General features: G+C 40.7%; 1 protein-coding gene across 2 annotated transcripts in view; it reads left to right on the top strand.

Moving 5' to 3' along the window:
- LOC145538615 (dynein light chain roadblock-type 1-like) overlaps window positions 1–16225 on the top strand; it is a 518123-nt gene that overhangs the window by 344060 nt on the left and 157838 nt on the right. For both annotated transcript variants that reach the window (XR_014077101.1, XM_081570951.1), the window contains one exon: window positions 7864–7903. The gene's annotated coding sequence lies outside the window, so the exon portion shown is untranslated. The remainder of the gene's footprint in view (window positions 1–7863; window positions 7904–16225) is intronic.

Below are 16225 nucleotides of genomic sequence, written 5' to 3'. Positions count from 1 at the left end.
TGGCAGGCTACAGTCCATGGGGTGGTAAAGAGATGGACATGACTTAAACTACCACAACCACTGCCATCATATAGACCAAGGAGCCTCTAATTGTAATGATGTTTTGTATGTAGTAAATTGTCATTGTTGAGATACTGAAAAGAGTGTTTTGGTCTTCAGGATCATTTTCTTTGTCATTGCAAACTCATAACTGGTCACTCTTTCTACATTGCTGTCATCAGTCTAATGAGTCTGAGGTTGTACTGACTAAGGGACTCTTTCTTGACATCTTGAAAAATTATATTTCTGGATATACCAGGCTGTGGGTCAGCATGGATACCTGTTCTGCATTCTGCATGAGGCTTCCCTTTAAAATCCCATGTCAGGGATTTAAAATTCAAACTTTCTAGATAAAGCTGTATCAAAAGCAGGTGAAGCAGGCTAGGCGTGAGATAAATGCATGGAGAAATGGTGTCTGTAGGCACCTATTTAAAGACATTCACATAGTTTAGAAGCAAGGAATGGAGCAGACCAGATTTGGCATGAAGGCACACATTTTCACCTCTAACCCCTATAGTGACTGTGTAGCAATGTATATTGTATTTATGGATTGCTTCATTTGATTCCTACAATAACATTTTGAGCAGATATTACCAGTGTGCCCATTTTACAGCACACTCACTATGTCTTCAAGAAGCTGATTTACTTGCATAGGGCCTTGTAGCCAACGCATCTTTAATGGACCATGGCCTCTTACCTGATCCCGATTCTATTTTCTCCTCCACACCCCATGATAGTGTCATACACAGAGTGCAGGCAGAACAAGGTGAGAAGGGAAGGATAAGCTATTTTTGTTGTTGAATCTAAAAATACCAGAATCTAAGTGACCTACAAAATACCAATAAACCTGACTGTGGCTAAGTTCCAAATGTCAGGACACAAAACAGGAAGAAGTGACACCAGGCAGCAGGGAGGGCTCCTGCCATCAGGGCGGCCCTGGTGCACATCTGCCTGAAACATCTGGAGTCAGCCTGGCCAGAGAGGCTGCAGACTGAGCAGCCCCAATGCTTTTCAGCCTCTCATTGTCACAGCCACTTAGAGAAGTCCCAGAGAGAGACTGATGGAGATGACACAGAAAGTTTTAAATCATCAGGTCATTTCCAAAGCTGATGCAGGCTATCTCTCTCTGTCTCTCTCCTTTGCCCTTCTTCCCTCCCTCTTTTCCTCTCTCTTTCTTTGCCTATTCTGCCCTCACACTGTCCTGTCTGTATCTTTTCTGTACTCAAGCACTCTAAGGGTGGACCACTCCTGGATGTCACTGTTCAAACCAGAAAAAAAGACTCTTTCTGTTAGAAACTCCAAGATGCAGCAGCTCCAAGTCTTTCTAAGCAACTTGCTCAGGTAGGTGTAGAAACTTACAAAAAGAAGACTGTTCTTTCCTGAGCCTGCTCCCCACCCTTCTCACCACTATGAAGGCTGGGGCAGAATTCTTTAATTCCATTTGAAAGGAAAGGTTAACAGTGACTGGAGAATGGAAAATTCTCTTGTATAGACACCCTGCCTTTAGCTGAACTGAAGAGCCAGGAGGAGAACCCTTATGAGCTTGACTCTGGAGTAAGACCATACCATTTGGCAGGGCACTAATTGCCAGTGTGTTTGGCTGAGCTGATGACCTTGTGGGAATGCTGCAGGACCTTGTAATCAAAGGTCCCTTCCAGATAACAACAAAAAAAAGGGGAATAATGCTTTCAAATAAACCAGAGGGAGGCATTGGGCCTTCCTGGGCTCTGCAATAGCTTTCTGACACTGAACAAATCTTCTTCATTGAACTTTTGATTTCTGACCTGTGGGTTTCCCTGGTGGCTCAGATGGTAAAGAATATGTCTGTAGTGCCAAAGACCCAGGTTCAGTCCCTGGATTGGGAAGATCCCCTGGAGAAGGGAATGGCCACCCACTCCAGTATTCCTGCCTGGAGAGTTCCATGAACAGAGGAGCCTGGTGGGTTACAATCCATGGGGTCACAAACGGCTGGACACAGCTGAGCATCTAACACTTTTGCTTTTTATGACCTATAAATTAAAGAAGCTTCAAATCATCACATTGACAGAAAAAACAGGAAAGCTGCACCCACACGGAAGAGCTCCACCTATATGAGGATGTATTATCTAAACTAACTAGCGATGAAAGGATGTATACTGAGGAGTGTTAAATCACCTTAGTGGTGCAAAAATGTAAACAGCCTGAAGATAGAGAACAGATATTTTTTTAAAAGCTGTGTAAAATTTATATAACTCTGACTTTACCCTCTTAACCATTTTAAAGTCTACAATTCAGTGATAAGTAGATTCACACGCTGTGCAACCAATCTGCAGAACTCTTCACGCTTCAAAACTGAAACTCTGCACCCATTAAACAAAAACTCCCCAGTCCCTCCTCCCCCAGCCCCTGGCAACCACCTCTACTCCTTATCTCTATGACTTTGACTCCTCTAGGAACCTCAGATAAGTGGAATAATACAGGATTTATCCTTTTGCGACTTGCTCTTTACTTAGCCTGATGTCTTCAAAGGTTCATCCATGTTGTAACATGTGTCAGAATTTCATTCCTTTTCAACGTAAATATTTCATTGTGTGGATATACCACATTTGGTTATATATTCATTTGCCGATGGACACTTGGGTTGCTTCCACCTTTTGGCTATTGTGAATAACAGCTATAAATGTGGGAGTGCAAATATCTCTTCAAGACCCTGCTTTCAGTTATTTGGGAGCAAACCCAGAAGTGTAATTGCTGATAAGTCTATTTTTCGTTTTTTGAGGAACCATCATGCTATTTTCCATAATGGTTTCAACACCTTACATTCTCACCAACAGTGCATGAGGATTCCAGTTTCTCCACATTCTTGCCAACGTTTGTTATTTTCTTTCTTTCTGATAGTCGCCATCCTAAAGGGTGTGAGGGGATATTGCACTGTAGTTTTGATTTGCATTTCCCTGGTGAATAGTGACGTTGAGCATCTTTTCACGTGTTTGACGGCCATGTGCTTTCATGTGCTTGTCTATCTTCATGTGCTCTTCTGTCTTTGGAGACATGTCTGTTCAAGTGCTTTGCCTATTTTTGAATCCAGCTTTTTGTTATTGTTGTTCTTGAGTTGTAGGAGGAGAAGGAGTCTTTTCATGCTCGTATCTCTAGGACTTCAAATAACACCAGCCATGAAAAAGTATTTGTGGGATAAATATGTCCTGGGTCTCTATTCAATAATGTTATTCCAAGATTTGGTATAAATTATAACCAACAGCTGGAGTTGGAAATTCACAACAATGGATACAGTATCATAATATATTAGGAGTAACATTTTTTAAAACACAAAGAAATAAATTTTGGACTCTTACCACTTAGATGAATGTGCCATGGACCAATCCACTTTACTTAGCTCTCCCGACACCTAAGCCAGGTTTTGTGTCCTTCAGTCATGGGGATGGGAGAGAAGAGAAGAGAAGAGAGGCATTCGGTTACAAACACCAGGACTTCTTAGAAAAGTACATATGTAATAACGGTGGTGTCTTAACCTAGGAGCTTAAACAAACATCAGCCCATTTCTCCTGGCCACCATCTTTGATTTACTTTGAGTCATTACCTCTCTATAAAAGGTCCTCACATCTTCTCAGCAACGGCTTAGAAGGAGGAAATGAAAAACAACTGGGTTGCAGTTCCTGTCTTGCCACTGGATGGCAGTACACCTCTGTATGCCTTCCCTGAAGAAGCCTCTCCATCATTCTCCAGAATCTTGATTTTGCCCCCTTTCAAGAAGTCCCTAGACTAGAGATTTTAGCGGACTCACTTATTTTTAAAATCTCTCCATGAGTTTCCGTAGGGGATGGTTAACATCCTTCTTCATGTTAACTCCAGAATCCAAGAAACCTTGATTCCAGCCTCTTCTGATATTTCTTCCCTTCTACCAAGTATGTCTTTGTTCTCTAAGCATCTTGTGCTAATAACTGCTCAGTGATACCACCCTATAACCAGCGAATTACAGGATCGGTTCTGCCACATATAGAGGGGGAAGGAGAGGTTCTTATTTGACTTTGCAGTCTGGGCACTTACCACTGTACATGTCCATAGTGGGCAGTCAATCAAGACTTGTTAGGTGAACCCATCAAGTAGAAGAAACGCAGAAACGATAAATGACCACTCCTTTACCAATATGCCCAGATAACATGGGCTTCCCAGGTGGTAAAGAACCTGCCTGCCAATGTAGGAGACATGAGACGTGGGTTTGATCCCTGGGTCGTGAAGATCTCCTGGAGGAGGGCGTGGCAACCTCAACGTTCTTGCCTGGAGAATTCCCTGGACAGAGGAGCCTGGTGGGCCACAGTCCTTGGGGTTGCAAAGAGTCGGACACAACTGAAGTGACTTAGCATGCACACATGACAGATAACATACACACTAAACATGTGCCTTAAAATAACTTTTCCTGAATATAAATTTCATATAAATAATTTGGTAGGTGGTAAATCATATTTCTTTAAAATTTGCATTTCTCTCTGTGTAGCTAATATTGAATATTTCTCATGCGTCTCCTTTCATGCTCTCATTTGTATTTCTTTCTGAATTGTCTCTTTCTGACCTTTGCCATTTTGATAATTGTTATACTCGTGTTCCGAAGGCTTTCAGATTTCCGAGTGTCATCCTTGACAAATCCATGCCACTCATCTTCCACATTCAACCGTCACATCTGTTTATTCTGCTTTCTAAATTTCCCTCCAGTCTACCCACATCATTTCATCCTCACTGCCTCTGTCCTGCCTCAGACTCATGGTCTTTCTCCAGCCATCTGTTCTCCAAACTGGACCCTCCACCTCTGACCTTGACACATTCTCCACACTGCAACTAGTGCAATCATTTCAGAGTGTAAATCTATGCACACCACATTTCTAATTAAAACTCTCTCAGGGCTTCTTGTCATCCTTTATGTGAGAAGTTCCAACTCCCTAATCCGGCCCCTGAAGCCTTGCTAATTTCCCGTTTCCTCTTTTTCCACCTCCACCTGCCCTCCTGTAGTGGTGGCCACTTTCATGACTGAAGAATCATTTCCACACTGTTTCACCCACCTTCCAGAATTCACTCGTGCTGTTCTCTCTCCCTCAGTTGATCTTTCATTCCCTTTGCTTGCCTAACATTTGTTACAACTCTGCTTAAAACCACCTCTAGGAGGCCTCCGTGCCTCCTGTAGACTAGGAGGAACCAACTTCCTTATCCCATGTCAGTCTGTCTCCATCCCATTGTAACATATTGCATTCTGTGGTCCTTGCCAGTTTGTGTCTGTTTGTGGATGGCATCATCGAATCAATGGACATGAGTCTGCGCAAACTCCTGGAGACAGTGAAGGACAGGGAGGTCTGGCATGCTGTAGTCCATGGGGTCTCAAAGAGTTGGATGTGCCTGAGTGACTGAATAACAACAACAACAAATGTGTGTAAAATCCTTTGTCTTGTGCACCTTTTTATCCCTAGTGCCTGGCACAGCATCCAACCCATAGTAGATACCAGAGAAATGTTTATTGAATGAATAAAAGTGCTTCTAGTTGACATTTATTGAGCACTCAAAGCAATCATTTAATCCTCAAAATGGCTCTCTTGGATGGTTGTGCTCAGTTTGACAAGTGAGAAAACTGAGGGTTGTAGAGATTACACAGCAGGGAAGTGGTGGGTCCACCCACATCTGCCTCCTTGCAGAGTCAGCTGTGTGTTTCCCATCTATGAGGCATCTGTAGGTGTCCTTCACATATAAAAGGATTAAACCTTTGTCAGTTCTATTTGTTGCAAACATTTTCCTCCAGTGTTGATGCTTTCCAATTTTCTATTTGATTGCTTTGAAGTTAAGAAACTTTTAATCATTAAATAGTAAAATCAGTCACTGTTTTCTTTGATAATTTAGTCCATGGATTATGCTTTAAAATTTTTATCATTCCTCAATTCAATTTGTTGCCTAAATTGTTATATATTTTGATAGCCTCACGATATTTTTTTTTTCATTTTTTATTTCATTTTGGGATAGAGATGATTAACAATGTTGTGATAGATTCAGGTGGACAGAAAAGGGACTCAGCCATACACATACATGTATCCATTCTTCCCCAAACTCTCCTCCCATCCATCCAGGCTGTTATTTGCCATTGAGCAGAATTCCATGTGCTATACAGCAGGTTCTTTTTGGTTATCTGTTTTAAATACAGCAGTGTTTTAAATTTAAGTCTTTAAAACTGTATTTTATCTATGTAGGGTGTTTTCTCCTCCAAATGGTAAAGTTGCCTAAATCCGTTTATTGAATAGCACATCCTATGGGCTTCCTTCATAGCTCAGTTGGTAAAGAATCTGCCTGCAATGCAAGAGACCCGGGTTCGATTCCTGGGTCAGGCACATCCCCCAAGAAGGCAATAGCAACCCACTCCAGTATTCTTGCTTGGAAAATCCCATGGACAGAGGAGCCTGGTGGACTACAGTCCATGGCGTCATAAGAGTTGGACGCAACTTAGTGACTAAACCACCACCACATCTTATTTAATTATGATACTATTATCATTTAGCTTCTTATATATTTATGACCTATTTTGGGGAGTTTCATTTATTGGTATGTCAACTCTTCAACTATTACCACAGTATTTTATAATTTGATTTTTATTTAGTGGAATAAATCTTTCCAGTTGTGTATAGCCCATCCCCAATCCCCAACACACCAGTGATTTTCATTTTGCAACATTATCTTGGCTGATCTCATTTATTGTTTCTAGTGATCTTTAAAATTTTTCTCATTCTTAAAACGTTTATTGAGATAATTTTGAAAAATATAAATATACTACATCTTTATTTTATAAAAATTAGGAAACAGAAAATTAATAACATTTTATTTTATTGCCTCATGGTTTCCTTTTATGTGAATATGAGTAATCCAGTTGGACTCATATTGTAGCACATCTTGGTATCCTGCTTCCCTGCCACCCATCAAGTTACCTTGTAAACATTTTCATATCCAATTCGATTTTGAAATCATAGGTTTTGCTGTTGTTCAGTCACTCAGTCATGTCCAACTCTTTGCAACACCTTGGAGTGCAGCACGTCAGGCTTCCCTGTAAATATTTTCATATCCAATTCAATTCTGAAATCATAGGTTTTAATCATATGTAATTTTCACTAATATAAAAGCCTGAACTTCTATTTAGGAATTCCCCTATTGTTGGATATCTAGGTTATTGACAATTTTTAAAAATTTTCTTTAAGTAGTATCACAATAAAAATTTATACAAACACATTTTTGGTCACATTTGATCATTTCCTTAAGGTATATTTCTAGATCTGGGTCAATAGTTATGAGCATTTTTAAGGCTCTAAATTGCTTTTTAAAAATATTGTGCAAATTTAAATTCCCACCAGCTTATGAAATGTTTGTTTCCACAGTATTCTTGCCAACGCTTGAGTATTATTTTCTCATTGAGATTTTCATTGGGGTTATGTTAAATCTATAAATCAATTTAGAAAGAACTGTCTTCTTTACAATATTTATTCTTTTCCTTCAGGAAGATAGTGTGCCTCCATTTAATTAAATCTTTGTATCTCTCAGAAAAGTTTTGCTGTTTTTTTAATGTAAATCCTACAGATTTATTATTGGAATTATTTTATTATTGTTGTTTTATTATTTTTGTTTTGTTATATGAGTGCCACTTAAAAGTTTATATACACTTTTTAAATTGAAGTATAGTTGATTTACAACTTTTCAGATGTAAATCAAAGTGAGTCAGCTATATATATAACTATTATATATATATAATATGTATATATATGCATATACATACTCATATATTCTCATATATATTCTTTTCCATTATAGGTTATTACAAGATACTGAGTAGAGTTCCCTGTGCTATATGGTAGGTCCTTGTCGGTTATCTATTTTGTATGTAGTAGTGTGTATCTGTTAATCCCAAATTTCTAATGTATCCCTCCCCACTTCCCCTTTGGTAACCATGAGTTTGTTTTCTCTGTCTCTGAGCCTATTTGTTTTGTAAAAAGTTCACTTGTATCATTTTCTTTAGATTCCATATATAAATGATATCATATGGTATTTGTCTTTCTCTTTCTGACATTTCAGTCAGTATGATAATCTACAAGTCCATCCTTGTTGCTGCAAATGGCATTATTTCATTCTTTTTATGGTTGAGTAATGTTTCATTGTATGTATGTACCAGATCTTCATCATCTATTCATCTGTTGATAGACATTTAGGGTGTTTCCAGGTCTTGGCCATTGAAAATAGTGTTTCTATGAACAATGGGGCGTATGCATCTTTCTGAATTAGCGTTTTGTCCAGATATATGCCCAGGAGGAGGATTCCTGAATCACATGGTAGCTCAATTTTTAGTTTTTTAAGGAACATTCATACTGTTCTCCATAGTGGTTGTACCAGTCTACATTCCCACCAACAGTGTAGGAGGGTTTCCTTTTCTCCACACTCTCTCCAATGTTTATTATTTGCAGCCATTCAGACTAGTATGAAATAATACCTCGTTGTTATATCTTCTTTTTTTCCCAAAGTGTGTCCTATAAGTATTTAATCCTCCAGATGCTCTGTGAAAAACAAAAGATTCTATATTCAAATTGGTGTGGGAAGGGCTATGAACTTAACTTGGAGATTTTCATGACACATTCAGGAAAGCTTGACACAGCCTGTTGTAAAGAAACTTGTTTAACATTATTTATTACTCCACCCAGAGCATCTCAGAATTTATTTCATCATGGAATATCTTTTTATGTAAAAATAAAAAATTTTAACCCTAATTCTATTATCACTCAGTAGAGCTGATCTTCTGAGAAGCCTGATGTTGTGGATGACAAATGGCCTCAGTTCTTCATTCCGCCCTGCAGCTCTGCCCTTCGCCGTGTAATCTGGGGTGCATGTCTACCCTGACTGTGAACCTGGCTGTGTGACTTGGCCCGTGGGATGTGAGCTAACATAGAGCGCATAGAAGCTTTAAAAGGGTGGCTGCTAACTGTTTCATCTTCCGTATTTGTGATAAAGATAGGCCAAGTGTACCCAGGTAGAAAATGATGTACTTGTAGCACAGCTGAGTTACACTGTTTATCCCAGTTGAAACCACACAAGATCACTCACAAAACAGCCAGTTCTCTTTATAAAAATGAGCCCAGGCAAGATCAGAAGAACCATTCAGTAGGAGTTCAGACTTACCAGTTAAGTAATTTCTGGTTGTCTGAAAGCACTGAGATTTGGGGTCGCTTGTTACATAGCATTATTATGGCAACAGGTAACTAATCCATCAGTCTTAAAGCAGGTATGATGAAGGCAGTTAGTTTAAGCTTGATAGTCTTTATTAAGAAATTCCCTTTCATTTCTAGTTTTCTAAATGCTTCTAGCCAAAACTGTTATTGAATAACTTTTGGGCAGTCATTGAGATTATTTTAAGCTTTTCTAATTGAGCCTACTGATGTACTTTTTATATTAATAGGCTTCCTATTAATAAGCTGTCCTGGCCTTCCTAGGATGAGTCATTCTTGGTAGCAGTTTATCATTCTTTAAATGTACTATTGAATTCCATATGCTAATATTCTCCTCAGGGATTTAGCATTTCTATTCATAAATGAAATTAGTTTGTAGTTTCCTATTTTGGCCCATCCTTTTCATTTTTGATATAAAGCATAAGCCAACTTTATAAAATGACTCAGTTAGTTTTTAGTCTTTGCCTATGTTCTGGATCAATTTGTATAATAGTCTGACTAATAGAATTCACCACTAAAGCCATCTGGTCGTTGAATCTTTTTGATAATTTGTAATTTCTGTGATAGCTTTTAATTTTAACTTTTCCCTCTTATTATTGGCTTTAAGTTTTCTTACTTATTTTTAATTATACTCTGGGAAATTCAAATTACTTTAGTGATAGCCAATAATATACTGCCCACCTACAAATGCAGGAGACATAAGAGTCGTGGGTTTGATCCCTGGGTCAAGAAAATCCCTTGGAGGAGAGCATGGCAACACACTCCAGTATTCTTGTCTGGAGAATCCCATGGACAAAGGAGCCTGGCAGGCTACAGTCCATTGGGTTGCAGAGAAGCCACTTAACCATGCTTGCAATATATATCCTGTACTTTGTCTGCTTTTGGAAGCTGCCTTTCAGTCATCTGGGAACACAGTCTGATATAATTAACTAAATAAATAAACACAGATCAGGCCATTTGTTTCAGTAGCTACAACTTAATATCAGACTTAAAGTGAGTTTGTATCTTAATGCAACCTAGTATTTCTGCATGCAATGGTATGGTAACATACATGTATGGCCACCATATTTTTTTATTTTTTTGGTGGGTGGGTCTTTGGGAGAACCTTTTGTCTACAATTTGATGTACTTTTTCTGGCTGGGAAAGCAGGGTTAGAAAAAGTAATCTGGATTTATCAGTGTTAAAATTTTGAATGCTTGTACATGATTTGTGTTCATCATGTAAGAAAATACCTGAAAGTAGAACTCTTTGGAAAATCCTAGAATTTTAGCATCGTGTAGATTGGCCTAAGTTATGCATGGTTATTTGAGATTTAATAGACAATGTGTGGAAATATCTCTTGCTGACTTGGCCTATGTCCTCAATGGCCTCATGAGAAGATGAGGCAGGGCAGGCACTTACTAGCCACAGAGCATGATTGGCTCTGTGTTCTGGTTTCTCTGGACCCTGTTGTCTCTGTGACATGCTCAATTCTCAGGTTTCAGGCACCTTATTTTATTAGCATCAAGAATAAATATTTATACCGTGCTTATTATGCATCAGGCACTACTGATAACATTTACCATCCCCATTTTGCAGTTTAGGAAAGGAAGGCACAGAAAGATTGCAAAATTTGCCCATTCTTGCCAGCATGTGAGTATTCATGTTCAGATTCAAATACAGGTGGTAAATTTCCCTAGGCTGCACTGTCAGCCCCTATGCAATTCCCCCCACCCTGCCACCGTTCTTTCTCATTTTGTCTTATTTTTCTACCTGTTCACCAGAGTGTTTGGCTCCATTGGACTTAATTCATGTTGATCCTATAGATTTATTTCTAGATGAGGACAGAAGAGATAAAGAGAAAAAAAAAGTCGAAGTGGAAAGAGTAAAGGGCTGACAGGGGAACAATTCATGGATTCTGATTTGAGACTGTGACTGACCTCAGCTCTAAAAACTAGACATAACAAAGTATCTATCTCATGGTGTGATTGTGAAGAATTTCTGAGCAAAGGGTCTGATATATCACTAACATTCAATGGATACTAGTTAATCATAGAAAAGGATGGTGATGATGGTGATGAATGATGACCATAAAATCAAGCTTCTGGCACCAACTGGCTCGGTGACCTTGCTCAAGTCACTTTGCTTCTCTGGGTCTCTGTTTCCTCATTTGTTCTTTGGAAGATAGGACTTAGCGGTGGAGAAGCTGAGTGAGATTAAGAGTGGGAATGGTGTCCATAGTGACTTACACATACTGCTAAGTATAATCAGGACCCATCGGGGCTACGATTGATAGATGGAACAATGAGAAAACAAAGCAAAATAAAATAGAATGTCTAGTCAAATCTGAATTTCAGATAAGCTAGGAATGCTTACTTAACATAAGTATGTCCCAAACATTGAATGGGACATACTTACACTAAACAATTAATTGTTATTAGAACTCAGTTCTCCAGGTTTCCCTGCCTGGTCTAGTGTCCAGATTTCCCAGATTAGAAAGTTACAGTAAATTGGTGCCAGGCCAAGTTGTTCCCTTAAGTCAAGAATCTGAGTTTGAGAATCTCCTTCTTCCCTACCCTATCTTCTTTCTTCTTTGGGCAAAAAGGATAGAGTAACTAAATGGGCAAATTTGTTTGTCATAAATTACCAAGAGAAGAGCTTCTCCAGATTCAACAAGGCAATTATTATATCTTGAGGAAAGAACAATTGATTGTTCCAAACAAATACTCCAGCTTGTGATTTCATGGAAATCTGTGTCTCTAACCTGCTGTAGTTGTTAAGTCAGAAGTAAATATGTTCTTAGTAACTAACTGGTATTTATTGAATGTACAATAACTTGCCTGCTAAGCTCAAGTGAAATGCACTGTTAATTAAAACTATCTCTGTACCAAGTCCTCTAGGGAAAATACATTACAAACACTCTGACTTGAGAGTTTTTTTTCACCCTCACTTCCCAACTGAGCCCCTCTTGGTAGATTTTAATATGATCTGTTTGGAGGCCTGCACATGTTTTTACTGGGTAGTTTTCATCCTGCTTAGGGATATGAAAACTTCACTTACTGATTCAGACTTGAGAACTCTTCAGAGAGACCCCAAGCTGAAGCTCTGTGCATGGTGCTCCAAAGCCTGCTCTGGCCACTTGGAATAGTTGGAGTTGCATCTAAATTTGCCCACTGATTGGCTGTTCAGACCCAACCTTTCACTTTGCCTCTTGGAGCTTGGAGAATTTTCCAACCTGTGACATAAATGTAACCAATTAGATCTTTGGTGATAGGTCAGAAGAGAGGCTGGGCAGGATTCAGAAGCACAGGCTGACCTTGACTTGTTCAGTGGGTCTCAGCATGTGCTAGTCCTCCTGCTGTGTGAACCCCTGATTTGGTGCTGCTTAGAGACAGCTTTTGTTTATTTATCCGCTTATTTGTTTTCTCGTTATTCCACGAGTATTTGATGTCTGTGTGTCTAGTGGACCTGAAATCTCATGAATACCGTGACTGGGGAGATAAAGTCCCAGTCCCAGCTGTTTCACTTGCAGACGTACAAATTCACATTTATGCAATTCAAGCAGTCATTTCACTCCCCTGAGTTTGTTTCCTTTTCTGCAAAGTGAGGATAGTGTCTTCCCTACAAATCACTGAATGGTTGTGAAGTTCAAATGAGACGATGTATGCACAAACTCTTTCAAAGTCAAAAGAATCATCATAGAGATGTGTATCTTCCCCGATAGCTGATAGCCATGGTTCCTGCGAGTTCCCCAGCACTCATCGGATTTGCAGAGCTGCAGTGCACTGAGGACCAGCGAATGACAGCCTGTGAGGACCTGGGCAAGGTGGGTGGGCCACGAGGATGGACAGCTCAGCCTCCCATAGTCCCCTAAGGGTGAGAGCCAGCCAAATAATTAATAAAGCCTGATTGTCTTTCGGGATATAGAGACTAGGAAACACTTGCAAAGACCTGAGCTCATTTGATTTGTGCAGCATTCCTAGGAGGATGGCAGGCAGGTTTTCTTTCTCATGTTATGGCTAAGAAGCTGAACTGCAGGAGAGGAACGTGACCAGTCCAAGGTCACCCTGTGCACAAGTACCTCGACCAGGGCTAGCTTCAGGTCTTTCCTGTACATTCAAGATAACAGTCTGTTCTCCATCAGGCTGAGAGCCCTAGCATCTGTCTCACCCAGACTCTAGGGAATGTGTTTACTGGAGGTCAGGATCCTCTGAACCAATCAATCAGACCTGTTTTGTGGTGCGGAGCTTAATGAGTGAGCCTGGCTGCATTTCAGCACCTTCAGGCCTTGGTGGGATGCTCTTGTGCAAGGACACAAAGAGAATAAGAGTAAGTGGTGGTCTTAGGTGGGTGGGGATTGGCTAGGCTTGGTTGTCCCTGAGGCAGATCACTGGGGCCGCTGACCTTAGGACAATCTGGGATTTCCCTGATGGCGTGTTTGTCTCCACAGTGCTCTCAGAGGGTGCAATAAAAAGTCAGTATCTGATTGCAGTGGGAAGCCGTAAGCCAGCTCTAATGACTTGGGTATGTGGATATTAAGGGTCAATGTAATTATAATTCCAAGATAATGGGGGGCGCACACTCAGCAAGGTTTTGTGTTAATGTTGCTGATTTCCCCTCTGTCTCTCAAGTTCCCTGCATTCATCATATAGATTCATCACCGCTGGACTCAAGAATATAGCTTTCTCCACATTCCTCCTTACACTAGTGAGTGTTCCGAGTTAGGGCTGGAGGGTAGGGGTGGGGGCATCTAAGGCTGCCCTGCATGTTACCAAGACCGCTGAGTTTTGCCTTTCCTGTCCCTGCCCTTCCTCTCCAGTGCTAGCTTTGTCACTAGCAACACCAGATCTCTGGCTGCCCTGCGCTCTCTGGCCCTCAAATTCTCCATCTTGGAAATGAAATGGATAAGAGTGATTTCCAAGGGTCCCTGTAACTCTGAGCTTCTTAGAACCACTGCTGCATCCAAGAAATGCCAGATCCAGGCCTACAGGGTGGCCTAAGAGACAGAGATGAGATGCAAATTGAATGAAGAGTGTGGTTTTCAGTCTCACTCGTTTCCTTCGCTTCAAGGGCTCAGTGGTGGTGTTGGGCTCCTGGCTCCTACATGGGGGAGCACTGATATGAAGCATTTCTGTCATTGCAGAAAGTTCTACGGGGCAGCACTCAGGATAGTCCTGGGAGGAAGCTAGCAGGTGACAGGGTGCCTGGGCACAGGACGGAGGAGAGCAGGGAGGTCTGACATTTGGTCAAGACTGGTTTATCATCCTGGAGTTGCCTTTTAAAGTTTGATGTTAGTTGCTCGGTTGTGTTCAACTCTCTTCGACCCCACGAACTTTAGCCCACCAGGCTTCTCTGTCCATGGGATTCTCTAGCTAAGAACACTGGAGTGGCTACCATTCGGTTTTCTAGGGGATCTTCCCAACCCAGGGATCAGACCCAGGTCTCCCCCATTGCAGGCAGATTCTTTACCATCTGAGCCACCAGGGAAGCCCCTAAAGTTATGTGACTTTAAGAAAAAGACTTAACTTCTCTGAACCTCTGTAAAATGGAAATTACAATACCGTGTGGTCAAGTATTTTGATTATTATTTGAATATCACTATGTTGAACATTAAAACAAAACAAATATACAAATGAGAGGTTGGAGGGGTCCTGTTCTAGTGGTCTTCACCCCAAGGTGGTGGGCTGCTGAGTCACCATGGGAAGGGGTGTGAGGTGGAGGCCTCTGCCCCAAACCTTCACCTGGCTAGTCCACTTTTGTTGCTGTTGTTGAGTCACTAAGTCGTGTCTGACTCTTTGCAACTCCGCAGGCTATAGCCCGCCAGGCTCCTCTGTCCATGGGATTCTCCAGGCAAGAATATGGGAGTGGGTTTCCGTTTCCTTCTCCAGGGGATCTTCCCGACCCAGGGATCGAACCCAGGACTCCTGCATTGCAGGCAGATTCTTATCCGCTGAGACTCCAGGGAAAATGTTACATGTTAGCAACAAACTAAATTATTGTCTAAGTTCCTCTTTTTTTCTCAAAGAGAGTTATGGATGGCCGGTTTCTTCCTGCCCTCCCCTCCCCTTCCCACTCCCAAGCCTCTTACTTTACCTAGGGGTTGCTGAATTCAGCAAATAAAAATACAGGATTCCCATTTAAGTTGGAATTTTAGATAAGCAATCAATCCTTTTCCTATTATTATTAATTTTTATCAGAGTATAGTTGCTTGTTAGTATCTGCTGTACAGCAAAGTGAATCAGCCATACATGCACATATATCCCCTCTTTTTTGAATTTCCTTCATATTTAGGTCACCACAGAGCATTGAGTAGAGTTCCCTGTACTATACAGTCAGTTCTCATTAGTTATCTGTTTAATACATAGCAGTGTATATATATCAATCCCAGTCTCCCAGTTCATCCCTCCCCTTTTCTCCCTTGGTTTCCATATGTTTGTTCTCTACATCTGTTTCCCTGTTTCTGCTTTGCAAATAAGTTCATCTGTACCTTTTTTTCTAGATTCCAATAGAAGTTACATCATTATATGATTGAATAAGGATTCAAAAATTAAAGGTTTTTTTTTTAGTATAAATATGTTCCATGCAATGTTTAAGGCATACTTATACTAAAAATTTATTTGTTGTCTATCTGAAATTCTACTTTAACTGGTTGTCCTCCTGTGTTTATCTGGCCACCCAGCCCTTATCACTTCCCATGTGGGGCCTCATGGGATCTTAGGCCTAGGGTCGCAGGCCTGGGGACAGGTGTGGATGTTCTTCCACATTTTGCATATGTATTGGTGGGTGTCTAATCATGTGACAAGGGTGGGTTGTGAGCGGAGGAATCACAGACATCTGCCCAGGCCTAAAGGCTCTACGTCTGTGCACACTGGGTGGGCAGGGGATAAGGGGCCATCCTTGTGGGTTTCTTCCTGTGCTTCTGCCAGGGACCATGTGTCTTGATTCCCCCAAAGAGAGCAGAGGAGATTTACTGCTTGATT

Source organism: Giraffa tippelskirchi, chromosome 1 (genome assembly GCF_054371585.1).
Source record: "Giraffa tippelskirchi isolate mGirTip1 chromosome 1, T2T-mGirTip1v1.2.pri, whole genome shotgun sequence".
NCBI classification, from domain to species: domain Eukaryota; kingdom Metazoa; phylum Chordata; class Mammalia; order Artiodactyla; family Giraffidae; genus Giraffa; species Giraffa tippelskirchi.
Note: the sequence above shows the minus strand (reverse complement) of the source record. Positions and strands in the feature narration are given on the sequence as shown.